Raw genomic sequence first — 27,941 nt, forward strand, 5'->3', positions numbered from 1 at the left:
TCGGTAAGAATGTAATGAGAAGTAAGTGATCGAATACTAACATGTAAGGAACAAAAATAACGAAATACCGATGATTAAGCTGCAGCAGAGGTGTTGGAAGTATCGGAGACAGGTAGTCTCATAAGAGTGGTGTAAAAATAAACATAGTGGCCAGAGTAAGCAACTTGGAAAGAACATTTTAAGATGATTCGAGCTGCATTGTTGACTGCCACGACAATGTGTTGACGTAGAAAAGGGTGAGTGTTCTGCAATGTGATGGTTAAAAATGAAAGGCATTGTTAGATGGAAATGGCTTTGTTAGTAGTTTGTGGTGCTACAGTTTGCTGAGTTTTGGGTAAAATGAGTCACAGCGGAACAGTAAGCTCCGGTTTTAAAGGTACGGCAGTAAACCTTGCTTTGCAGCGATAGCTATATGTAAGGAGCTTTCCCGGACACGTCGAAGATTGAGGTGGTTTGGCTAAATTAGGGTAAGCTTTTATATCATGATTTCCGCTGCAGTACCCGCACTTGCTTGGCTAGGTGCATTTCAATGTTGAATGCGAATTGTATGCTTGATAGCGCTCACACCTCAATGGCAAAAATGGTGGTGGCTCAGACATCTCTACTCTTTGTTTCTTTCTACAGATCACGGCGCCATGAATGAGTAGACCATCAATAGAGTTTTGCAAATTAGCTAATACTCATACCATGTACGTAGCTCCTTAGTCACTTTTAAGGCGAAGGCATTTTAGAATGGAATGCTTTCCAAGAGAGAATACTTCCAAGACTTCGACGTCTGTGAAGGAAGGATCAACCCTCTAATAACAACCGAGAAAACCGGTATCTGCAGTGGTGGCGGTGCTTGTTTAGATACTTTAGGATCAAGACGCTTCATGCTGCATGTTTACCAAACATTTCAAAACTGCACTTATTCTGTACGACGGTTAAGGAAATAGAGTGACAAGGTTCGAAGATTCCGTAGCAAGTGCGAATTTTTTGTGCTCCTGATCCGCGTGGTAGATACTTCACAATTTCTTAAAAGTCAAATTTGTGGCAAAATTATTATAGGCACGGTTTCGTGTAATCCCGAAGAGTGGAATATCCTTTGTCGTCGTTCAGATTCATGGACGTAACACTAAAATTTAACATCACTAACTGACGACCTTCAGGTACACCAAAATTTCTTCTATTCCTACAAATTTGTAAGTATTCTGTTCTATATCTTGCAAATCGTGTGTTGGAAATTTATATACAAAAATATATAAAAGAAAAGAACTACACTCACTTAATTTTCCCACGAAAATGATAAAATCTACGGTAAAATATTAGCTGCAGCCATCCAGCGTATGATTATGAGGAACAAATACTTCATCTCGTTCATTTCAAGACGTAACGAAAAATGATAACATGACTTTTTTTTTTTTTAATAAGGTAACGTCAAATCTTTTCTATTCAGCTAACAGGAAATTAAAAAAAAAATAATCTTTAGGAATTCATGTCAAGTTTTTATTATCAAAGTGAAATCACCAAAAATTTATTTCATGTAACAACACTGAGCACGATAAGAATTCAACATAAAGATTACGAAATACAGAACTACACTAGTGCTTATTTTTTAACTCAGATATCAAATGTAATATGATGAAATAGTACTAGAGAAACTCTATCTACTAAGCGGTCTTTTTCTCTCTCTCTCTGGAGCCAGTTACAAACGACGGATAATCTTACCATATTCTGCAGAGTTTATAATAATAAAAGAGCAAGTTCCTGAATTCTTTATGAAGTTCCTTCCGATTACGAGAAATTTCTCATAGACCATTCTTTTTTTGTACTTCAAAGTAAACGCAAGTCCCAATAATTGTTATGTATTTGTGCTTGCTGCAGCTAACTTCGGATGTAGTCGAGTTGAATAACGGATACAGCTGAATGTTAACTTCCCGAATTGCAACGGAAATTCAGTTATTTTAAACAGTAAACATAAAAAGTTAAACGGATAAATTTTGAAAGCGTAAAGTAATCAAAATTATTGCGCTCTGATCTCAAATGATTGTGTACATCCCTCCGATTCAAGTTTTGGTTTGGCTCGAAACAGTTATAAATACATTAGTTCCTACGAAATTTCGGTGTAGCTTAAAATACTAAAACCGAAGCCAATGAAAACTGAAACGTGAATCCTTTCAACATTTTCGAATATTTCGCTATATTGTGGAATAAAATATTAGTATTTTCATAACTGATATTGCTATCTTTAATATCAAACGGAACACAATAAAAAGGCATTGCATCGAACTACATTGAATTCAATAAGATTTAATATAAATTTTAACGAATCAAGAACAATGGGGGGAAATTTATCACCTTTCACCGAGACATTAAAGGTAATCTAATGAAGTGTTACTACAACCACTCAGTCCAAAAGTTTTTCGATACCAAGTATCGCACCCCGGTTCAAAAACTTAACAGCTGAAGAACCAGACGAAGATTTCACCGACGAAGATAATCCCTGACGATGAATGACTAAATATCCAATACGAAAGCAATCAGCTTATCAGTTTGCGAAATTTCAACACGCCTGGAGAAGTGTTGACTGGTAAATAACTTATTTTATAAATACCATTTTATAAAGATTAATTTTCTTATCTTTCTTTTACTCAGAATCTAATATACACTGCTTCACAAAACTTAAGCAACCCGAGAGAACGTGGAGTAAGTGATGTGTGGGGCTCATTTAAGACTGGTAGGAGGCATGTACATACAAAAATACGCAAAGGCAATGCGAGGGCCCGCTATAGCACGTGCGTAGCACCGTTGCAACTGCGGTGAACTAATTTTGCCACGAAACATTCCCAACAACCCAGTTGTGTCCGAGGATGCAAGCAGTGAGTTCTTATGGGGAATATCAAGCGTAGACACCTTGGAATAGCTGGCAGACAACATTTGAGTGACGTTGGCCGCGGAAGAATAATTGGGCGATGGGAACTAGGCTGATCCCAGGTGGACGTGGCGCAGGAGTTCAATGAGAACAAATTTTGTGTCAAGGATGTGGAGTTGCTTCCAAAATGGATATACAGTCAGTAAACGTCATGGAGGAGATCGTTCGAGAAAGACTCGCCCCGATGACCGGTTTCTGACATTTGCTACCGGACGTAACCGTCAAGGGTCATGGTTTCAACTGGTAAATGGTTTGTTTCAGGCGACGGGACGTGTTAGTCGTGAAACTGTGCATCGGCAACTCAATACAGCAAAGCCGTATCTCAGGAGGCCTGTGCTGTGTGTGGAATCGAAACGGGAGCACAAAGTGCGTGTCACATGTGCTGTCAGGAATATGTTGCAGAAGAGGAACACCAGTGGGTGCGCGTTATGTTCTCCGATGAGTCTCGATACAGTCTGTTGTTTTACTCTGGTCGGACATTAGTATGGAAAGAGCCAGGAACACGCTGTTACCCAAACTTCATTACTGAACAGCCATCCTTTGCCGCTGGTTCCGTCATGGTGTGCAGTAGGATCATAATGGATGGGAAAACGGACCTCGATATTGTGGAACATGGCACTTTCACGACAGAATGGTACCGGGATTAAATTCTCCATACACATGTGCACAATTTCCGCTGAGCATTTGATCCGGACTTCCTGTTCATGGATGAAAAACCCCGCCCATATTGTGCACATCTGGTGTCAGAGTATCTGCAGAGGGAAGACATCACGCGCATTGCATAACTTGCATACTCGCCGCACCTGATTCCTATCGAGCATGTGCGGGATGCTCTTACAATTGTTAGGTGGCGAATAGCACAGCTCAATCTTCCACCACGCGCTCTTCCTGAACTGCGAATAGCTCTCCTCGAGGATTAGCGTCATCTGATGCAAGACTGGATCAACACACTGATTTGCTGCATGTAGGCCAGATGTCGTACCTGTGTATCTGTTTGTGGTGGTCACCCGCCATATTGACTGCCTATGTCCTTTCACAATCAAGTTTTACATGTCGAGGTGTCGTGGTTCTCAAGTTTCTGGCCACCCTGTACATCAGCGTTTCCCAACCTTTTTCAACTTGCGGCACACTACGGGTGTAACTAGAATTCTAGCGGCACACTCATAGTTATTACCGTAGTAGTTTTTCTGTGATTACTGATCTAATCACAAAGAAGAAAACTCGATCACGGGTTTTCCCCCGTGGTAAATCATTATGCTTATTTTTTAATATTTTAATTTAAAAATAGAAAAAAAATTGCAATGGAATATAGAGCTCAGGTCTTTAAAAATTTACTTTTTTTTTCAAAAACTATATCCAATATTTTACTAGGAACGGAGATCACTAAGAAACGAACAAACAAACAAATCTCTTGCACTTCTAAAACACGAATGTAGGTAATTTGTATGCATGTTTGCTTTGTTGAAAGGATTGAATGATATTTCAAAATTTCAAGTTACGAAACAGTCTGCAACAATAAAGAAACAATAATGGTCATAACAATGACATTTTTTTTATTAGCTACAGAGCTTTAGCAGCTACACAGTAATGTATACAAAGTAATATATTCCAATTACAGTATTTTTTTTTATTATAGAGGTTCATAGTAATACGAAATACAAATAAAAACTTTACATTTTTTATTTTATTTTTTAATATTTTTATTGTCTTCCAATTTGGTTGCTATAGAATTAATAATTTTGTTTCGATTTCCTCGTGGCACATCGGTTGGGAAACACTGGCTTACGTTTTAATCTTTCAGTTTCAATATTTCAAAAAAGGGAAGCTGATCAATACCCTGATTCACTCCACTAAAAAATAAATCAATCTAAAATTCTGATTACTTCGCCTTTTTACTTTGGGAGTTCGCCTTCTGCATTTCTTTATCTTTTGTTTAATGCTATCACTAAAGAAATGGTTGTTCTTTTAGCAGTGTAACACTATCCCTAATGATCAGTATCTAGTACGAAACTCAGATCAACAAAACACACTGAATATGTCGTAAACATAATTGACTACTACATGTATTATTCCATTTAATTATATATATGCAGAAATCTCTTTCTTCTCCTGTTTTCTTTATGGAAAGTCGAAGGAAAAGATGTTCCCATGGAACAAATTGCTATAGTTCGTTAATAATCATCACTCCCATAGTAATCCCTATCTATCAACGAACTCAAGAAAATGGAAACGAACATAGAGGTAGTTCGTCACAGCTACGGACGAATTTCAACATAATAAGCAATTCTTTATTTAACAGTGTGTCTACTAAAATTCCAAAATCAAATTTCATGACCTTTTCTTTCCCAAACAATAAAATTTAGTAACATTCTCAAGAGCGAATTTAGCCGAATTTTCATTCATGCGATACAAGCGTGCTTTCCTTGCGATTTGGTAGCGTCTAAAGCCGATCAAAGGCATTTTTGGTACTGAATTTTGACGTTTTATAGAACGAAAGTTTCCAGTCTATACTTATATTTGTACAAATAACAAAAATCGTGACCCAAAAGCTAAATTTCTTGACTTTCATGACCGTTTTCTGAATTCGTGACCGATAGACAGCCTGCTTAATTTAAATTGTAATTAACTAAGTCTACGGCGGGTCTAGGAAAATTCGGTGTACGGAAAAAATCGTTTTAAGGTAGATTCGGTGTAACACATATTGAATATTACCACTTACGATAATTTACGACACTTCATATTGTGAAAACGAAATGTAACGAATAAAATGTTATTACCTATTTCAAGAAAAGCAAATTTATTTTTTAGACTTGAGTCCAATACCTCTTTCATGTCTTTGGCGGGGTATTACTATAAACTACTTTTCATCACACAATGAAGCTGACACTTTTTGTCAGAAATAAAACAATTACTACTATTAGTTCAGAGAATAGTTAAAAGAACAACTAAAAACACGTTTTCTATAGTACCTCATAGAACATATACAAGGTGATTCTTTTAAAACTCACAGATTTCATTTGGGTCTAGAATTTCTAACTGAAGTCCGATTTTCATGCGGTTTGTGACAAATGATCAAGGAATGTTGGGAGATTTATGGAACTATGTTTACTGGTTTAAATTCATTTGGGCTAATATCAGCCACGCCTCTAGAAAAACAGCAAATATTCGCCACTGTAACGAATTGGAATTAGATGAGGTGCGGTGTGGAGATTAGAGGTTCTTCGTTAGATGGCAACCTCGCGACGGTCAAAAACAAACAGGAAACTGGGCTGTTGTATTGAGAATTATGCTGTGCTACTGTATCAATATGATCAGGACAGTTACAATAATGCACTCTTTGGAGCAACGTGATTTTATCGTTAAAAAGTTTTTGGAGAACGGGATCTGTTGTTGCTACGCAAAGGGCATTTACACGTAACTTTGCTTCACGTTCTGCCCCAGACAGGAACATAATATGGTCGTTAGTGAATAAATTGCAGGAAACAGAATCGTTTCTGAGTAAGACAGGGAAGCATCGGACCAATTACTCGTGATGTCCGTCTTAAGCACAGATTGATATTAATATGCAGAAATCAAACCATTAGCTTGTTTATATATTCATTTTCAATTGTTTATTGAGGTTAAGCAAAAGCTAAACCAATACTTTGACACTATTGGCTCCTTATTCACTTCTTCTCCAATCAGACACTTCGGTTTGTTTACCTTAAGTTAAGCTAAACAAGTACTGTAATCCTATTTGCTCCCTATTGACTTCTCCCATCAGAGCTAGACATTTTAGATTATTTTTTTTTTCAATTATGAGTAACATATAAATAAATAAACTATGATTTTGAAGAATTTAGATTTAAACATTTACTTATAAAATATAAATAAAATCGTTAGAACTGTTTTTTTAAAAAAAATCTTCAATTTTCATCTTTACTCCTCCAATAACCTACCTGTATTTTTGGAAGTCGAAAATTCTAGAACACAAAAACTTGAGTTTCAAATTAAATGCTCGTACATTGAATGCAGTGGCCTCTATGCTTCGCTAAATCATACGGGCGGACATCGAAAAACTAATTTCTCGTCATGTACGAGTCATGAAATATTAAAATCCGTCCAAATCTGGAATTCAAATTATTTCACGATCAAAATTTTTTAAAATTTGTTATAGTAGAAAGTAAAAGCACGTTCTACACAAAATTTGAACTTAAAACTAATACGCTCCTTTATCCTCAAAGTTTAGTTTTTAATAAATACTACGGTCTACTACAACGAATCTTTCTTTACACCTAACATTCCCCACACGGAGTTTTCCGTACAGCGAATTTTCCTGCTCCCGTCTACGGCATTAGAAAAGGCAACGACCGAGGAAAGAAACTGACAAATCTTTTCTATTAGGATAATTAGAATTCCTTCCAAAAGGGATTTACGAAATGATACTCTTCTCATGGAGTGCAAGAAGCACACTTTCAAACATATGCTGCTATTTCATTGTAGTCACTACTTCCGTAGAAGTTATCAAAAATTGCCTTAGCCGACGGTTTAACACGTCGTCTAGGCGGGGTATTGGTATAAAGTTTTCAAATAGCAATAATCGCACCTCGGTTACACCTCATTGGTTACGATATCGCCACTGCGCAAAGATACTCTCACTCACGTTGATAACACTCCAATTTCAGATCACTCACTCACTACCTTGGAGTATCCCAACATTTCAACTAGTCCTACATAGGTGGAAGTATTATGTTCTAGAGAATGTAAATCGTATGTTAGAAGTTTGTATGCAAAAATGTGTAAAAGAAAAGAACAACTAAACTCAATTTTTTCTCACGAGAGTGATCCAATCGACGGCAAAGTATTAACTGCTGCCATCTAGCGTCTCATTATGAGTAACAAATACTTCATTTCATTGTGTCGTGACCTTGGAAGTTTTTTTTTTTTAGCTAACGTGAAATGTTTTCTTTTCACCTGACAGGAAATTTTAAAAAAATCTTCGCAAATTGATGTTGAAATTTTTATTATTACAGGGAATCACCAAAAATGTATTTCATGTAACAACATTAAGTACGATAATTATTCAATATAAAACTTAGGAAACAGAACTACACTAGTGCTTATTATTTAATTCAGATATCAAATGTAATCTGATGAAATAGTACTAGAGAAACTATCTAGTAAGGGGTCTTTTTTCTTCTCTCTGGAGCCAGATACAAACGACGGATTATCTTTCCGTATTCTGCAGAGTTTATAATAATAAAAGAGCAAGTTCCTGAATTTTTTTCGAAATTCCTTCCGATTACAGACCATTTTCCTTTTGTACTTGAAAGTTTACGTAAGTCCACAATAATTGTTATGTATCTGTGCTTGCTGCAGCTAACTTCGGATGTACTCGAAATGAATAACGGATATCATCGAATGTCAACTTCCCGAGTTGCAACGGAAATTCAGTTGTTTTAAACAGTAAACATTAAAAGTTAAACGGATAAATTTTGAAGGCGTACAGTAATCAAAATTATTGCGCGCTGATCTCATATGACTATGCACATCCCTTCGATTTAAGTTTCGGTGTCGTTAGAACCAATTATAAAAACATTTGTTCCTCCGGATTTTCGGTTGGATTAAAACACTAAAACCGAAATCAATGAAAATTAAAACATACGTCAATCCTTTCAACATTTTCCAATATTTCTCTATATTGTGAAACACTATAACTTACAAGGTAATTTATTTGCCGACAATCGTTAACTATATTTAATAACCTCTATTTTACATTTCACAGGCATATCTTGAAGGAGTCGTTTCTTCAGACTTTCCTTTCCTTCATCCGTGCAACACTTACTCTACGATATCAACATTATATACTTTACTAAAAAATTTACACGAACAGAAGAACCCGATTAACAACTTGTTTCTTTAACCAGTCTATGACATTAGCACAACAGAGAATATGCCTAATGTTGTAATTCTAATCCTAACTTCAAAACAATTTTTCAAACGCACAGCCAACATTCGCGTATGTTCTAATCTTTCAGTTTCAATCTTTCAAAAAAGGGAAACTGTTCAATATCCTGATTCACTGCACTAAAAAATAAATCAATCTAAAATTCTGATTACTTCGCTTCCTTACTTTGCGACTTTGCCTTCTGCATTTCTTTATCTTTTGTTTAATGCTATCACTAAAGAAATTGTTGTTCTTTTAGCAGTGTAACACTATCCCTAATGATCAGTATCTAGTACGAAACAGATCAACAAAACACACTGAATATGTCGTAACAACCTTAGACATAATTGACTACTACATGTATTATTCCATTTAATTATATATATGCAGAAATCCCTTTCTTCTCCTGTTTTCTTTATGGAAAGTCGAAGGAAAAGACGTTCCCATGGAACAAATTGCTATAGTTCGTTAATAATCATCACTCAGATAGTGATCCCTATCTATCAACGAACTCAAGAAAATGGAAACGAACATAGAGGTAGTTCGTCACAACTACAGACGAATTTCAACATAATAAGCAATTCTTTATTTAATAGTGTGTCTACTAAATTTCCAAAATCAAATTTCGTGACCTTTCCTTTCCCAAACAATAAAATTTAGTAACATTCTCAAGAGCGAATTTAGCCGAATTTTCATTCATGCGATACAAGCGTGCTTTCCTTGCAATTTGGTAGCGTCTAAAGCCGATCAAAGGCATTTTTGGTACTGAATTTTGACGTTTTATAGAACGAAAGTTTCCAGTCTATACTTATATTTGTACAAATAACAAAAATCGTGACCCAAAAGATAAATTTCTTGACTTTCATGACCGTTTTCTGAAGTCGTGACCGACAGACAGCCTGCTTAATTTAAATTGTAATTAACTAAGTCTACGGCATTCGAAAAGACAACGATTGAGGAAAGAAACTGACAAATCTTTTCTATTAGGATAATTAGAATTCCTTCCAAAAGGGATTTACGAAATGATACTCTTCTCATGGAGTGCAAGAAGCACACTTTCAAACATGCTGCTATTTCATTGTAGTCACTACTTCCGTAGAAGTTATCAAAAATTGCCTTAGCCGACGGTTTAACACGTCGTCTAGGCGGGGTATTGGTATAAAGTTTTCAAATAGCAATAATCGCACCTCGGTTACACCTCATTGGTTACGATATCGCCACTGCGCAAAGATACTCTCACTCACGTTGATAACACTCCAATTTCAGATCACTCACTCACTACCTTGGAGTATCCCAACATTTCAACTAGTCCTACATAGGTGGAAGTATTATGTTCTAGAGAATGTAAATCGTATGTTAGAAGTTTGTATGCAAAAATGTGTAAAAGAAAAGAACAACTAAACTCAATTTTTTCTCACGAGAGTGATCCAATCGACGGCAAAGTATTAACTGCTGCCATCTAGCGTCTCATTATGAGTAACAAATACTTCATTTCATTGTGTCGTGACCTTGGAAGTTTTTTTTTTTTAGCTAACGTGAAATGTTTTCTTTTCACCTAACAGGAAATTTTAAAAAAATCTTCGCAAATTGATGTTGAAATTTTTATTATTACAGGGAATCACCAAAAATGTATTTCATGTAACAACATTAAGTACGATAATTATTCAATATAAAACTTAGGAAACAGAACTACATTAGTGCTTATTATTTAATTCAGATATCAAATGTAATCTGATGAAATAGTACTAGAGAAACTATCTAGTAAGGGGTCTTTTTTCTTCTCTCTGGAGCCAGATACAAACGACGGATTATCTTTCCGTATTCTGCAGAGTTTATAATAATAAAAGAGCAAGTTCCTGAATTTTTTTCAAAATTCCTTCCGATTACAGACCATTTTCCTTTTGTACTTGAAAGTTTACGTAAGTCCACAATAATTGTTATGTATCTGTGCTTGCTGCAGCTAACTTCGGATGTACTCGAAATGAATAACGGATATCATCGAATGTCAACTTCCCGAGTTGCAACGGAAATTCAGTTGTTTTAAACAGTAAACAATAAAAGTTAAACGGATAAATTTTGAAGGCGTACAGTAATCAAAATTATTGCGCGCTGATCTCATATGACTATGCACATCCCTTCGATTTGAGTTTCGGTGTCGCTAGAACCAATTATAAAAACATTTGTTCCTCCGGAATTTCGGTTGGATTAAAATACTAAAACCGAAACCAATGAAAATTAAAACATACGTCAATCCTTTCAACATTTTCCAATATTTCTCTATATTGTGAAACACTATAACTTACAAGGTAATTTATTTGCCGACAATCGTTAACTATATTTAATAACCTCTATTTTACATTTCACAGGCATATCTTGAAGGAGTCGTTTCTTCAGACTTTCCTTTCCTTCATCCGTGCAACACTTACTCTACGATATCAACATTATATACTTTACTGAAAAATTTACACGAACAGAAGAACCCGATTAACAACTTGTTTCTTTAACCAGTCTATGACATTAGCACAAAAGAGAATATGCCTAATGTTGTAATTCTAATCCTAACTTCAAAACAATTTTTCAGACGCACAGCCAACATTCGCGTATGTTCTAATCTTCAGTTTCAATCTTTCAAAAAAAAGAAACTGTTCAATATCCTGATTCACTGCACTAAAAAATAAATCAATCTAAAATTCTTTGCGAGTTTGCCTTCTGCATTTCTTTATCTTTTGTTTAATGCTATCACTAAAGAAATTGTTGTTCTTTTAGCAGTGTAACACTATCCCTAATGATCAGTATCTAGTACGAAACAGATCAACAAAACACACTGAATATGTCGTAACAACCTTAGACATAATTGACTACTACATGTATTATTCCATTTAATTATATATATGCAGAAATCCCTTTCTTCTCCTGTTTTCTTTATGGAAAGTCGAAGGAAAAGATGTTCCCATGGAACAAATTGCTATAGTTCGTTAATAATCATCACTCAGATAGTGATCCCTATCTATCAACGAACTCAAGAAAATGGAAACGAACATAGAGGTAGTTCGTCACAACTACGGACGAATTTCAACATAATAAGCAATTCTTTATTTAATAGTGTGTCTACTAAATTTCCAAAATCAAATTTCGTGACCTTTTCTTTCCCAAACAATAAAATTTAGTAACATTCTCAAGAGCGAATTTAGCCGAATTTTCATTCATGCGATACAAGCGTGCTTTCCTTGCAATTTGGTAGCGTCTAAAGCCGATCAAAGGCATTTTTGGTACTGAATTTTGACGTTTTATAGAACGAAAGTTTCCAATCTATACTTATATTTGTACAAATAACAAAAATCGTGACCCAAAAGATAAATTTCTTGACTTTCATGACCGTTTTCTGAATTCGTGACCGACAGACAGCCTGCTTAATTTAAATTGTAATTAACTAAGTCTACGGCATTCGAAAAGACAACGATTGAGGAAAGAAACTGACAAATCTTTTCTATTAGGATAATTAGAATTCCTTCCAAAAGGGATTTACGAAATGATACTCTTCTCATGGAGTGCAAGAAGCACACTTTCAAACATGCTGCTATTTCATTGTAGTCACTACTTCCGTAGAAGTTATCAAAAATTGCCTTAGCCGACGGTTTAACACGTCGTCTAGGCGGGGTATTGGTATAAAGTTTTCAAATAGCAATAATCGCACCTCGGTTACACCTCATTGGTTACGATATCGCCACTGCGCAAAGATACTCTCACTCACGTTGATAACACTCCAATTTCAGATCACTCACTCACTACCTTGGAGTATCCCATTTCAACTAGTCCTACATAGGTGGAAGTATTATGTTCTAGAGAATGTAAATCGTATGTTAGAAGTTTGTATGCAAAAATGTGTAAAAGAAAAGAACAACTACACTCAATTTTTTCTCACGAGAGTGATCCAATCGACGGCAAAGTATTAACTGCTGCCATCTAGCGTCTCATTATGAGTAACAAATACTTCATTTCATTGTGTCGTGACCTTGGAAGTTTTTTTTTTTTTTTTAGCTAACGTGAAATGTTTTCTTTTCACCTAACAGGAAATTTTAAAAAAATCTTCGCAAATTGATGTTGAAATTTTTATTATTACAGGGAATCACCAAAAATGTATTTCATGTAACAACATTAAGTACGATAATTATTCAATATAAAACTTAGGAAACAGAACTACACTAGTGCTTATTATTTAATTCAGATATCAAATGTAATCTGATGAAATAGTACTAGAGAAACTATCTAGTAAGGGGTCTTTTTTCTTCTCTCTGGAGCCAGATACAAACGACGGATTATCTTTCCGTATTCTGCAGAGTTTATAATAATAAAAGAGCAAGTTCCTGAATTTTTTTCAAAATTCCTTCCGATTACAGACCATTTTCCTTTTGTACTTGAAAGTTTACGTAAGTCCACAATAATTGTTATGTATCTGTGCTTGCTGCAGCTAACTTCGGATGTACTCGAAATGAATAACGCATATCATCGAATGTCAACTTCCCGAGTTGCAACGGAAATTCAGTTGTTTTAAACAGTAAAATATAAAAGTTAAACGGATAAATTTTGAAGGCGTACAGTAATCAAAATTATTGCGCGCTGATCTCATATGACTATGCACATCCCTTCGATTTGAGGTTCGGTGTCGCTAGAACCAATTATAAAAACATTTGTTCCTCCGGAATTTCGGTTGGATTAAAATACTAAAACCGAAACCAATGAAAATTAAAACATACGTCAATCCTTTCAACATTTTCCAATATTTCTCTATATTGTGAAACACTATAACTTACAAGGTAATTTATTTGCCGACAATCGTTAACTATATTTAATAACCTCTATTTTACATTTCACAGGCATATCTTGAAGGAGTCGTTTCTTCAGACTTTCCTTTCCTTCATCCGTGCAACACTTACTCTACGATATCAACATTATATACTTTACTGAAAAATTTACACGAACAGAAGAACCCGATTAACAACTTGTTTCTTTAACCAGTCTATGACATTAGCACAAAAGAGAATATGCCTAATGTTGTAATTCTAATCCTAACTTCAAAACAATTTTTCAGACGCACAGCCAACATTCGCGTATGTTCTAATCTTCAGTTTCAATCTTTCAAAAAAAAAAAGAAACTGTTCAATATCCTGATTCACTGCACTAAAAAATAAATCAATCTAAAATTCTGATTACTTCGCCTCCTTACTTTGCGAGTTTGCCTTCTGCATTTCTTTATCTTTTGTTTAATGCTATCACTAAAGAAATTGTTGTTCTTTTAGCAGTGTAACACTATCCCTAATGATCAGTATCTAGTACGAAACAGATCAACAAAACACACTGAATATGTCGTAACAACCTTAGACATAATTGACTACTACATGTATTATTCCATTTAATTATATATATGCAGAAATCCCTTTCTTCTCCTGTTTTCTTTATGGAAAGTCGAAGGAAAAGATGTTCCCATGGAACAAATTGCTATAGTTCGTTAATAATCATCACTCAGATAGTGATCCCTATCTATCAACGAACTCAAGAAAATGGAAACGAACATAGAGGTAGTTCGTCACAACTACGGACGAATTTCAACATAATAAGCAATTCTTTATTTAATAGTGTGTCTACTAAATTTCCAAAATCAAATTTCCTGACCTTTTCTTTCCCAAACAATAAAATTTAGTAACATTCTCAAGAGCGAATTTAGCCGAATTTTCATTCATGCGATACAAGCGTGCTTTCCTTGCAATTTGGTAGCGTCTAAAGCCGATCAAAGGCATTTTTGGTACTGAATTTTGACGTTTTATAGAACGAAAGTTTCCAATCTATACTTATATTTGTACAAATAACAAAAATCGTGACCCAAAAGATAAATTTCTTGACTTTCATGACCGTTTTCTGAATTCGTGACCGATAGATAGCCTGTTTAATTTAAATTGTAATTAACTAAGTCTACGGCATTAGAAAAGGCAACGACTGAGGAAAGAAACTGACAAATCTTTTCTATTAGGATAATTAGAATTCCTTCCAAAAGGGATTTACGAAATGATACTCTTCTCATGGAGTGCAAGAAGCACACTTTCAAACATGCTGCTATTTCATTGTAGTCACTACTTCCGTAGAAGTTATCAAAAATTGCCTTAGCCGACGGTTTAACACGTCGTCTAGGCGGGGTATTGGTATAAAGTTTTCAAATAGCAATAATCGCACCTCGGTTACACCTCATTGGTTACGATATCGCCACTGCGCAAAGATACTCTCACTCACGTTGATAACACTCCAATTTCAGATCACTCACTCACTACCTTGGAGTATCCCAACATTTCAACTAGTCCTACATAGGTGGAAGTATTATGTTCTAGAGAATGTAAATCGTATGTTAGAAGTTTGTATGCAAAAATGTGTAAAAGAAAAGAACAACTACACTCAATTTTTTCTCACGAGAGTGATCCAATCGACGGCAAAGTATTAACTGCTGCCATCTAGCGTCTCATTATGAGTAACAAATACTTCATTTCATTGTGTCGTGACCTTGGAAGTTTTTTTTTTTTTTTTTTTAGCTAACGTGAAATGTTTTCTTTTCACCTAACAGGAAATTTTAAAAAAATCTTCGCAAATTGATGTTGAAATTTTTATTATTACAGGGAATCACCAAAAATGTATTTCATGTAACAACATTAAGTACGATAATTATTCAATATAAAACTTAGGAAACAGAACTACACTAGTGCTTATTATTTAATTCAGATATCAAATGTAATCTGATGAAATAGTACTAGAGAAACTATCTAGTAAGGGGTCTTTTTTCTTCTCTCTGGAGCCAGATACAAACGACGGATTATCTTTCCGTATTCTGCAGAGTTTATAATAATAAAAGAGCAAGTTCCTGAATTTTTTTCAAAATTCCTTCCGATTACAGACCATTTTCCTTTTGTACTTGAAAGTTTACGTAAGTCCACAATAATTGTTATGTATCTGTGCTTGCTGCAGCTAACTTCGGATGTACTCGAAATGAATAACGCATATCATCGAATGTCAACTTCCCGAGTTGCAACGGAAATTCAGTTGTTTTAAACAGTAAACAATAAAAGTTAAACGGATAAATTTTGAAGGCGTACAGTAATCAAAATTATTGCGCGCTGATCTCATATGACTATGCACATCCCTTCGATTTGAGGTTCGGTGTCGCTAGAACCAATTATAAAAACATTTGTTCCTCCGGAATTTCGGTTGGATTAAAATACTAAAACCGAAACCAATGAAAATTAAAACATACGTCAATCCTTTCAACATTTTCCAATATTTCTCTATATTGTGAAACACTATAACTTACAAGGTAATTTATTTGCCGACAATCGTTAACTATATTTAATAACCTCTATTTTACATTTCACAGGCATATCTTGAAGGAGTCGTTTCTTCAGACTTTCCTTTCCTTCATCCGTGCAACACTTACTCTACGATATCAACATTATATACTTTACTGAAAAATTTACACGAACAGAAGAACCCGATTAACAACTTGTTTCTTTAACCAGTCTATGACATTAGCACAAAAGAGAATATGCCTAATGTTGTAATTCTAATCCTAACTTCAAAACAATTTTTCAGACGCACAGCCAACATTCGCGTATGTTCTAATCTTCAGTTTCAATCTTTCAAAAAAAAGAAACTGTTCAATATCCTGATTCACTGCACTAAAAAATAAATCAATCTAAAATTCTGATTACTTCGCCTCCTTACTTTGCGAGTTTGCCTTCTGCATTTCTTTATCTTTTGTTTAATGCTATCACTAAAGAAATTGTTGTTCTTTTAGCAGTGTAACACTATCCCTAATGATCAGTATCTAGTACGAAACAGATCAACAAAACACACTGAATATGTCGTAACAACCTTAGACATAATTGACTACTACATGTATTATTCCATTTAATTATATATATGCAGAAATCCCTTTCTTCTCCTGTTTTCTTTATGGAAAGTCGAAGGAAAAGATGTTCCCATGGAACAAATTGCTATAGTTCGTTAATAATCATCACTCAGATAGTGATCCCTATCTATCAACGAACTCAAGAAAATGGAAACGAACATAGAGGTAGTTCGTCACAACTACGGACGAATTTCAACATAATAAGCAATTCTTTATTTAATAGTGTGTCTACTAAATTTCCAAAATCAAATTTCGTGACCTTTTCTTTCCCAAACAATAAAATTTAGTAACATTCTCAAGAGCGAATTTAGCCGAATTTTCATTCATGCGATACAAGCGTGCTTTCCTTGCAATTTGGTAGCGTCTAAAGCCGATCAAAGGCATTTTTGGTACTGAATTTTGACGTTTTATAGAACGAAAGTTTCCAATCTATACTTATATTTGTACAAATAACAAAAATCGTGACCCAAAAGATAAATTTCTTGACTTTCATGACCGTTTTCTGAATTCGTGACCGATAGACAGCCTGTTTAATTTAAATTGTAATTAACTAAGTCTACGGCATTAGAAAAAGCAACGACTGAGGAAAGAAACTGACAAATCTTTTCTATTAGGATAATTAGAACTCCTTCCAAAAGGGATTTACGAAATGATACTCTTCTCATGGAGTGCAAGAAGCACACTTTCAAACATATGCTGCTATTTCATTGTAGTCACTACTTCCGTAGAAGTTATCAAAATTTCCCTTAGCCGACGGTTTATCACGTCGTCTAGGCGGGGTATTGGTATAAAGTTTTCAAATAGCAATAATCGCACCTCGGTTACACCTCATTGGTTACGATATCGCCACTGCGCAAAGATACTCTCACACACGTTGATAACACTCCAATTTCAGATCACTCACTCACTACCTTGGAGTATCCCAACATTTCAACTAGTCCTACATAGGTGGAAGTATTATGTTCTAGAGAATGTAAATCGTATGTTAGAACTTTGTATGCAAAAATGTGTAAAAGAAAAGAACAACTACACTCAATTTTTTCTCACGAGAGTGATCCAATCGACGGCAAAGTATTAACTGCTGCCATCTAGCGTCTCATTATGAGTAACAAATACTTCATTTCATTGTGTCGTGACCTTGGAAGTTTTTTTTTTTTTTTTAGCTAACGTGAAATGTTTTCTTTTCACCTAACAGGAAATTTTAAAAAAATCTTCGCAAATTGATGTTGAAATTTTTATTATTACAGGGAATCACCAAAAATGTATTTCATGTAACAACATTAAGTACGATAATTATTCAATATAAAACTTAGGAAACAGAACTACACTAGTGCTTATTATTTAATTCAGATATCAAATGTAATCTGATGAAATAGTACTAGAGAAACTATCTAGTAAGGGGTCTTTTTTCTTCTCTCTGGAGCCAGATACAAACGACGGATTATCTTTCCGTATTTTGCAGAGTTTATAATAATAAAAGAGCAAGTTCCTGAATTTTTTTCAAAATTCCTTCCGATTACAGACCATTTTCCTTTTGTACTTGAAAGTTTACGTAAGTCCACAATAATTGTTATGTATCTGTGCTTGCTGCAGCTAACTTCGGATGTACTCGAAATGAATAACGCATATCATCGAATGTCAACTTCCCGAGTTGCAACGGAAATTCAGTTGTTTTAAACAGTAAACAATAAAAGTTAAACGGATAAATTTTGAAGGCGTACAGTAATCAAAATTATTGCGCGCTGATCTCATATGACTATGCACATCCCTTCGATTTGAGGTTCGGTGTCGCTAGAACCAATTATAAAAACATTTGTTCCTCCGGAATTTCGGTTGGATTAAAATACTAAAACCGAAACCAATGGAAATTAAAACATACGTCAATCCTTTCAACATTTTCCAATATTTCTCTATATTGTGAAACACTATAACTTACAAGGTAATTTATTTGCCGACAATCGTTAACTATATTTAATAACCTCTATTTTACATTTCACAGGCATATCTTGAAGGAGTCGTTTCTTCAGACTTTCCTTTCCTTCATCCGTGCAACACTTACTCTACGATATCAACATTATATACTTTACTGAAAAATTTACACGAACAGAAGAACCCGATTAACAACTTGTTTCTTTAACCAGTCTATGACATTAGCACAAAAGAGAATATGCCTAATGTTGTAATTCTAATCCTAACTTCAAAACAATTTTTCAGACGCACAGCCAACATTCGCGTATGTTCTAATCTTCAGTTTCAATCTTTCAAAAAAAAGAAACTGTTCAATATCCTGATTCACTGCACTAAAAAATAAATCAATCTAAAATTCTGATTACTTCGCCTCCTTACTTTGCGAGTTTGCCTTCTGCATTTCTTTATCTTTTGTTTAATGCTATCACTAAAGAAATTGTTGTTCTTTTAGCAGTGTAACACTATCCCTAATGATCAGTATCTAGTACGAAACAGATCAACAAAACACACTGAATATGTCGTAACAACCTTAGACATAATTGACTACTACATGTATTATTCCATTTAATTATATATATGCAGAAATCCCTTTCTTCTCCTGTTTTCTTTATGGAAAGTCGAAGGAAAAGATGTTCCCATGGAACAAATTGCTATAGTTCGTTAATAATCATCACTCAGATAGTGATCCCTATCTATCAACGAACTCAAGAAAATGGAAACGAACATAGAGGTAGTTCGTCACAACTACGGACGAATTTCAACATAATAAGCAATTCTTTATTTAATAGTGTGTCTACTAAATTTCCAAAATCAAATTTCGTGACCTTTTCTTTCCCAAACAATAAAATTTAGTAACATTCTCAAGAGCGAATTTAGCCGAATTTTCATTCATGCGATACAAGCGTGCTTTCCTTGCAATTTGGTAGCGTCTAAAGCCGATCAAAGGCATTTTTGGTACTGAATTTTGACGTTTTATAGAACGAAAGTTTCCAATCTATACTTATATTTGTACAAATAACAAAAATCGTGACCCAAAAGATAAATTTCTTGACTTTCATGACCGTTTTCTGAATTCGTGACCGATAGACAGCCTGTTTAATTTAAATTGTAATTAACTAAGTCTACGGCATTAGAAAAAGCAACGACTGAGGAAAGAAACTGACAAATCTTTTCTATTAGGATAATTAGAACTCCTTCCAAAAGGGATTTACGAAATGATACTCTTCTCATGGAGTGCAAGAAGCACACTTTTAAACATATGCTGCTATTTCATTGTAGTCACTACTTCCGTAGAAGTTATCAAAATTTCCCTTAGCCGACGGTTTATCACGTCGTCTAGGCGGGGTATTGGTATAAAGTTTTCAAATAGCAATAATCGCACCTCGGTTACACCTCATTGGTTACGATATCGCCACTGCGCAAAGATACTCTCACACACGTTGATAACACTCCAATTTCAGATCACTCACTCACTACCTTGGAGTATCCCAACATTTCAACTAGTCCTACATAGGTGGAAGTATTATGTTCTAGAGAATGTAAATCGTATGTTAGAACTTTGTATGCAAAAATGTGTAAAAGAAAAGAACAACTACACTCAATTTTTTCTCACGAGAGTGATCCAATCGACGGCAAAGTATTAACTGCTGCCATCTAGCGTCTCATTATGAGTAACAAATACTTCATTTCATTGTGTCGTGACCTTGGAAGTTTTTTTTTTTTTTTTAGCTAACGTGAAATGTTTTCTTTTCACCTAACAGGAAATTTTAAAAAAATCTTCGCAAATTGATGTTGAAATTTTTATTATTACAGGGAATCACCAAAAATGTATTTCATGTAACAACATTAAGTACGATAATTATTCAATATAAAACTTAGGAAACAGAACTACACTAGTGCTTATTATTTAATTCAGATATCAAATGTAATCTGATGAAATAGTACTAGAGAAACTATCTAGTAAGGGGTCTTTTTTCTTCTCTCTGGAGCCAGATACAAACGACGGATTATCTTTCCGTATTTTGCAGAGTTTATAATAATAAAAGAGCAAGTTCCTGAATTTTTTTCAAAATTCCTTCCGATTACAGACCATTTTCCTTTTGTACTTGAAAGTTTACGTAAGTCCACAATAATTGTTATGTATCTGTGCTTGCTGCAGCTAACTTCGGATGTACTCGAAATGAATAACGCATATCATCGAATGTCAACTTCCCGAGTTGCAACGGAAATTCAGTTGTTTTAAACAGTAAACAATAAAAGTTAAACGGATAAATTTTGAAGGCGTACAGTAATCAAAATTATTGCGCGCTGATCTCATATGACTATGCACATCCCTTCGATTTGAGTTTCGGTGTCGCTAGAACCAATTATAAAAACATTTGTTCCTCCGGAATTTCGGTTGGATTAAAATACTAAAACCGAAACCAATGAAAATTAAAACATACGTCAATCCTTTCAACATTTTCCAATATTTCTCTATATTGTGAAACACTATAACTTACAAGGTAATTTATTTGCCGACAATCGTTAACTATATTTAATAACCTCTATTTTACATTTCACAGGCATATCTTGAAGGAGTCGTTTCTTCAGACTTTCCTTTCCTTCATCCGTGCAACACTTACTCTACGATATCAACATTATATACTTTACTGAAAAATTTACACGAACAGAAGAACCCGATTAACAACTTGTTTCTTTAACCAGTCTATGACATTAGCACAAAAGAGAATATGCCTAATGTTGTAATTCTAATCCTAACTTCAAAACAATTTTTCAGACGCACAGCCAACATTCGCGTATGTTCTAATCTTCAGTTTCAATCTTTCAAAAAAAAAGAAACTGTTCAATATCCTGATTCACTGCACTAAAAAATAAATCAATCTAAAATTCTGATTACTTCGCCTCCTTACTTTGCGAGTTTGCCTTCTGCATTTCTTTATCTTTTGTTTAATGCTATCACTAAAGAAATTGTTGTTCTTTTAGCAGTGTAACACTATCCCTAATGATCAGTATCTAGTACGAAACAGATCAACAAAACACACTGAATATGTCGTAACAACCTTAGACATAATTGACTACTACATGTATTATTCCATTTAATTATATATATGCAGAAATCCCTTTCTTCTCCTGTTTTCTTTATGGAAAGTCGAAGGAAAAGATGTTCCCATGGAACAAATTGCTATAGTTCGTTAATAATCATCACTCAGATAGTGATCCCTATCTATCAACGAACTCAAGAAAATGGAAACGAACATAGAGGTAGTTCGTCACAACTACGGACGAATTTCAACATAATAAGCAATTCTTTATTTAATAGTGTGTCTACTAAATTTCCAAAATCAAATTTCGTGACCTTTTCTTTCCCAAACAATAAAATTTAGTAACATTCTCAAGAGCGAATTTAGCCGAATTTTCATTCATGCGATACAAGCGTGCTTTCCTTGCAATTTGGTAGCGTCTAAAGCCGATCAAAGGCATTTTTGGTACTGAATTTTGACGTTTTATAGAACGAAAGTTTCCAATCTATACTTATATTTGTACAAATAACAAAAATCGTGACCCAAAAGATAAATTTCTTGACTTTCATGACCGTTTTCTGAATTCGTGACCGATAGACAGCCTGTTTAATTTAAATTGTAATTAACTAAGTCTACGGCATTAGAAAAAGCAACGACTGAGGAAAGAAACTGACAAATCTTTTCTATTAGGATAATTAGAACTCCTTCCAAAAGGGATTTACGAAATGATACTCTTCTCATGGAGTGCAAGAAGCACACTTTTAAACATATGCTGCTATTTCATTGTAGTCACTACTTCCGTAGAAGTTATCAAAATTTCCCTTAGCCGACGGTTTATCACGTCGTCTAGGCGGGGTATTGGTATAAAGTTTTCAAATAGCAATAATCGCACCTCGGTTACACCTCATTGGTTACGATATCGCCACTGCGCAAAGATACTCTCACTCACGTTGATAACACTCCAATTTCAGATCACTCACTCACTACCTTGGAGTATCCCAACATTTCAACTAGTCCTACATAGGTAGAAGTATTATGTTCTAGAGAATGTAAATCGTATGTTAGAAGTTTGTATGCAAAAATGTATAAAAGAAAAGAACAACTACACTTAATTTTTTCTCACGAGAGTGATCCAATCGACGGCAAAGTATCAACTGCTGCCATCTAGCGTCTCATTATGACTAACAAATACTTCATTTCATTGTGTCGTGACCTTGGAAGTTTTTTTTTTTTTTTTTTTTTTAGTTAACGTGAAATGTTTTCTTTACACCTAACAGGAAATTTTAAAAAAAATCTTCGCAAATTGATGTTGAAATTTTTATTATTACAGGGAATCACCAAAAATGTATTTCATGTAACAACATTACGTACGATAATTATTCAATATAAAACTTAGGAAACAGAACTACACTAGTGCTTATTATTTAATTCAGATATCAAATGTAATCTGATGAAATAGTACTAGAGAAACTATCTAGTAAGGGGTCTTTTTTCTTCTCTCTGGAGCCAGATACAAACGACGGATTATCTTTCCGTATTGCGCAGAGTTTATAATAATAAAAGAGCAAGTTCCTGAATTTTTTTCAAAATTCCTTCCGATTACAGACCATTTTCCTTTTGTACTTGAAAGTTTACGTAAGTCCACAATAATTGTTATGTATCTGTGCTTGCTGCAGCTAACTTCGGATGTACTCGAAATGAATAACGGATATCATCGAATGTCAACTTCCCGAGTTGCAACGGAAATTCAGTTGATTTAAACAGTAAACATTAAAAGTTAAACGGATAAATTTTGAAGGCGTACAGTAATCAAAATTATTGCGCGCTGATCTCATATGACTATGCACATCCCTTCGATTTAAGTTTCGGTGTCGTTAGAACCAATTATAAAAACATTTGTTCCTCCGGAATTTCGGTTGGATTAAAACACTAAAACCGAAACCAATGAAAATTAAAACATACGTCAATCCTTTCAACATTTTCCAATATTTCTCTATATTGTGAAACACTATAACTTACAAGGTAATTTATTTGCCGACAATCGTTAACTATATTTAATAACCTCTATTTTACATTTCACAGGCATATCTTGAAGGAGTCGTTTCTTCAGACTTTCCTTTCCTTCATCCGTGCAACACTTACTCTACGATATCAACATTATATACTTTACTGAAAAATTTACACGAACAGAAGAACCCGATTAACAACTTGTTTCTTTAACCAGTCTATGACATTAGCACAACAGAGAATATGCCTAATGTTGTAATTCTAATCCTAACTTCAAAACAATTTTTCAGATGCACAGCCAACATTCGCGTATGTTCTAATCTTTCAGTTTCAATCTTTCAAAAAAGGGAAACTGTTCAATATCCTGATTCACTGCACTAAAAAATAAATCAATCTAAAATTCTGATTACTTCGCCTCCTTACTTTGCGAGTTTGCCTTCTGCATTTCTTTATCTTTTGTTTAATGCTATCACTAAAGAAATTGTTGTTCTTTTAGCAGTGTAACACTATCCCTAATGATCAGTATCTAGTACGAAACAGATCGACAAAACACACTGAATATGTCGTAACAACCTTAGACATAATTGACTACTACATGTATTATTCCATTTAATTATATATATGCAGAAATCCCTTTCTTCTCCTGTTTTCTTTATGGAAAGTCGAAGGAAAAGATGTTCCCATGGAACAAATTGCTATAGTTCGTTAATAATTATCACTCAGATAGTGATCCCTATCTATCAACGAACTCAAGAAAATGGAAACGAACATAGAGGTAGTTAGTCACAACTACGGACGAATTTCAACATAATAAGCAATTCTTTATTTAATAGTGTGTCTACTAAATTACCAAAATCAAATTTCGTGACCTTTTCTTTCCCAAACAATAAAATTTAGTAACATTCTCAAGAGCGAATTTAGCCGAATTTTCATTCATGCGATACAAGCGTGCTTTCCTTGCAATTTGGTAGCGTCTAAAGCCGATCAAAAGGCATTTTTGGTACTGAATTTTGACGTTTTATAGAACGAAAGTTTCCAGTCTATACTTATATTTGTACAAATAACAAAAATCGTGACCCAAAAGATAAATTTCTTGACTTTCATGACCGTTTTCTGAATTCGTGACCGATAGACAGCCTGTTTAATTTAAATTGTAATTAACTAAGTCTACGGCATTAGAAAAGGCAACGACTGAGGAAAGAAACTGACAAATCTTTTCTATTAGGATAATTAGAATTCCTTCCAAAAGGGATTTACGAAATGATACTCTTCTCATGGAGTGCAAGAAGCACACTTTCAAACATATGCTGCTATATCATTGTAGTCACTACTTCCGTAGAAGTTATGAAAAATTGCCTTAGCCGACGGTTTAACACGTCGTCTAGGCGGGGTATTGGTATAAAGTTTTCAAATAGCAATAATCGCACCTCGGTTACACCTCATTGGTTACGATATCGCCACTGCGCAAAGATACTCTCACTCACGTTGATAACACTCCAATTTCAGATCACTCACTCACTACCTTGGAGTATCCCAACATTTCAACTAGTCCTACATAGGTGGAAGTATTATGTTCTAGAGAATGTAAATCGTATGTTAGAAGTTTGTATGCAAAAATGTATAAAAGAAAAGAACAACTACACTCAATTTTTTCTCACGAGAGTGATCCAACCGACGGCAAAGTATTAACTGCTGCCATCTAGCGTCTCATTATGAGTAACAAATACTTCATTTCATTGTGTCGTGACCTTGGAAGTTTTTTTTTTTTTTAGTTAACGTGAAATGTTTTCTTTACACCTAACAGGAAATTTTAAAAAAAATCTTCGCAAATTGATGTTGAAATTTTTATTATTACAGGGAATCACCAAAAATGTATTTCATGTAACAACATTACGTACGATAATTATTCAATATAAAACTTAGGAAACAGAACTACACTAGCGCTTATTATTTAATTCAGATATCAAATGTAATCTGATGAAATAGTACTAGAGAAACTATCTAGTAAGGGGTCTTTTTTCTTCTCTCTGGAGCCAGATACAAACGACGGATTATCTTTCCGTATTGTGCAGAGTTTATAATAATAAAAGAGCAAGTTCCTGAATTTTTTTCAAAATTCCTTCCGATTACAGACCATTTTCCTTTTGTACTTGAAAGTTTACGTAAGTCCACAATAATTGTTATGTATCTGTGCTTGCTGCAGCTAACTTCGGATGTACTCGAAATGAATAACGGATATCATCGAATGTGCACTTCCCGAGTTGCAACGGAAATTCAGTTGTTTTAAACAGTAAACATTAAAAGTTAAACGGATAAATTTTGGAGGCGTACAGTAATCAAAATTATTGCGCGCTGATCTCATATGACTATGCACATCCCTTCGATTTAAGTTTCGGTGTCGTTAGAACTAATTATAAAAACATTTGTTCCTCCGGAATTTCGGTTGGATTAAAACACTAAAACCGAAACCAATGAAAATTAAAACATACGTCAATCCTTTCAACATTTTCCAATATTTCTCTATATTGTGAAACACTATAACTTACAAGGTAATTTATTGGCCGACAATCGTTAACTATATTTAATAACCTCTATTTTACATTTCACAGGCATATCTTGAAGGAGTCGTTTCTTCAGACTTCATCCGTGCAACACTTACTCTACGATATCAACATTATATACTTTACTGAAAAATTTACACGAACAGAAGAACCCGATTAACAACTTGTTTCTTTAACCAGTCTATGACATTAGCACAAAAGAGAATATGCCTAATGTTGTAATTCTAATCCTAACTTCAAAACAATTTTTCAGACGCACAGCCAACATTCGCGTATGTTCTAATCTTCAGTTTCAATCTTTCAAAAAAAAGAAACTGTTCAATATCGTGATTCACTGCACTAAAAAATAAATCAATCTAAAATTCTTTGCGAGTTTGCCTTCTGCATTTCTTTATCTTTTGTTTAATGCTATCACTAAAGAAATTGTTGTTCTTTTAGCAGTGTAACACTATCCCTAATGATCAGTATCTAGTACGAAACAGATCAACAAAACACACTGAATATGTCGTAACAACCTTAGACATAATTGACTACTACATGTATTATTCCATTTAATTATATATATGCAGAAATCCCTTTCTTCTCCTGTTTTCTTTATGGAAAGTCGAAGGAAAAGATGTTCCCATGGAACAAATTGCTATAGTTCGTTAATAATCATCACTCAGATAGTGATCCCTATCTATCAACGAACTCAAGAAAATGGAAACGAACATAGAGGTAGTTCGTCACAACTACGGACGAATTTCAACATAATAAGCAATTCTTTATTTAATAGTGTGTCTACTAAATTTCCAAAATCAAATTTCGTGACCTTTTCTTTCCCAAACAATAAAATTTAGTAACATTCTCAAGAGCGAATTTAGCCGAATTTTCATTCATGCGATACAAGCGTGCTTTCCTTGCAATTTGGTAGCGTCTAAAGCCGATCAAAGGCATTTTTGGTACTGAATTTTGACGTTTTATAGAACGAAAGTTTCCAATCTATACTTATATTTGTACAAATAACAAAAATCGTGACCCAAAAGATAAATTTCTTGACTTTCATGACCGATTTCTGAATTCGTGACCGACAGACAGCCTGCTTAATTTAAATTGTAATTAACTAAGTCTACGGCATTCGAAAAGACAACGATTGAGGAAAGAAACTGACAAATCTTTTCTATTAGGATAATTAGAATTCCTTCCAAAAGGGATTTACGAAATGATACTCTTCTCATGGAGTGCAAGAAGCACACTTTCAAACATGCTGCTATTTCATTGTAGTCACTACTTCCGTAGAAGTTATCAAAAATTGCCTTAGCCGACGGTTTAACACGTCGTCTAGGCGGGGTATTGGTATAAAGTTTTCAAATAGCAATAATCGCACCTCGGTTACACCTCATTGGTTACGATATCGCCACTGCGCAAAGATACTCTCACTCACGTTGATAACACTCCAATTTCAGATCACTCACTCACTACCTTGGAGTATCCCAACATTTCAACTAGTCCTACATAGGTGGAAGTATTATGTTCTAGAGAATGTAAATCGTATGTTAGAAGTTTGTATGCAAAAATGTGTAAAAGAAAAGAACAACTACACTCAATTTTTTCTCACGAG

General features: G+C 34.4%; 1 protein-coding gene and 9 non-coding genes across 10 annotated transcripts in view; all 10 read right to left on the minus strand.

The window, feature by feature from the left end:
- Nucleotides 1–27,941, minus strand: part of spel1 (DNA mismatch repair protein spel1) — a 275,109-nt gene that overhangs the window by 63,119 nt on the left and 184,049 nt on the right. The window lies entirely within an intron of this gene.
- Nucleotides 7,400–7,541, minus strand: LOC145668697 (U4 spliceosomal RNA). The gene has a single exon (XR_014128069.1). It is a non-coding gene; the product is annotated as a U4 spliceosomal RNA (small nuclear RNA).
- Nucleotides 9,928–10,069, minus strand: LOC145668698 (U4 spliceosomal RNA). The gene has a single exon (XR_014128073.1). It is a non-coding gene; the product is annotated as a U4 spliceosomal RNA (small nuclear RNA).
- LOC145668704 (U4 spliceosomal RNA) lies at nucleotides 12,435–12,576 on the minus strand. Its single transcript, XR_014128075.1, has one exon. It is a non-coding gene; the product is annotated as a U4 spliceosomal RNA (small nuclear RNA).
- Nucleotides 14,966–15,107, minus strand: LOC145668709 (U4 spliceosomal RNA). Its single transcript, XR_014128076.1, has one exon. It is a non-coding gene; the product is annotated as a U4 spliceosomal RNA (small nuclear RNA).
- On the minus strand, nucleotides 17,502–17,643 carry LOC145668786 (U4 spliceosomal RNA). Its single transcript, XR_014128097.1, has one exon. It is a non-coding gene; the product is annotated as a U4 spliceosomal RNA (small nuclear RNA).
- Nucleotides 20,035–20,176, minus strand: LOC145668793 (U4 spliceosomal RNA). The gene has a single exon (XR_014128098.1). It is a non-coding gene; the product is annotated as a U4 spliceosomal RNA (small nuclear RNA).
- On the minus strand, nucleotides 22,569–22,710 carry LOC145668800 (U4 spliceosomal RNA). The gene has a single exon (XR_014128099.1). It is a non-coding gene; the product is annotated as a U4 spliceosomal RNA (small nuclear RNA).
- Nucleotides 25,111–25,252, minus strand: LOC145668770 (U4 spliceosomal RNA). Its single transcript, XR_014128094.1, has one exon. It is a non-coding gene; the product is annotated as a U4 spliceosomal RNA (small nuclear RNA).
- Nucleotides 27,611–27,752, minus strand: LOC145668714 (U4 spliceosomal RNA). The gene has a single exon (XR_014128077.1). It is a non-coding gene; the product is annotated as a U4 spliceosomal RNA (small nuclear RNA).

Source organism: Thermobia domestica, chromosome 1 (assembly GCF_964235325.1).
Source record: "Thermobia domestica chromosome 1, izTheDome1.hap1.1, whole genome shotgun sequence".
NCBI lineage: Eukaryota > Metazoa > Arthropoda > Insecta > Zygentoma > Lepismatidae > Thermobia > Thermobia domestica.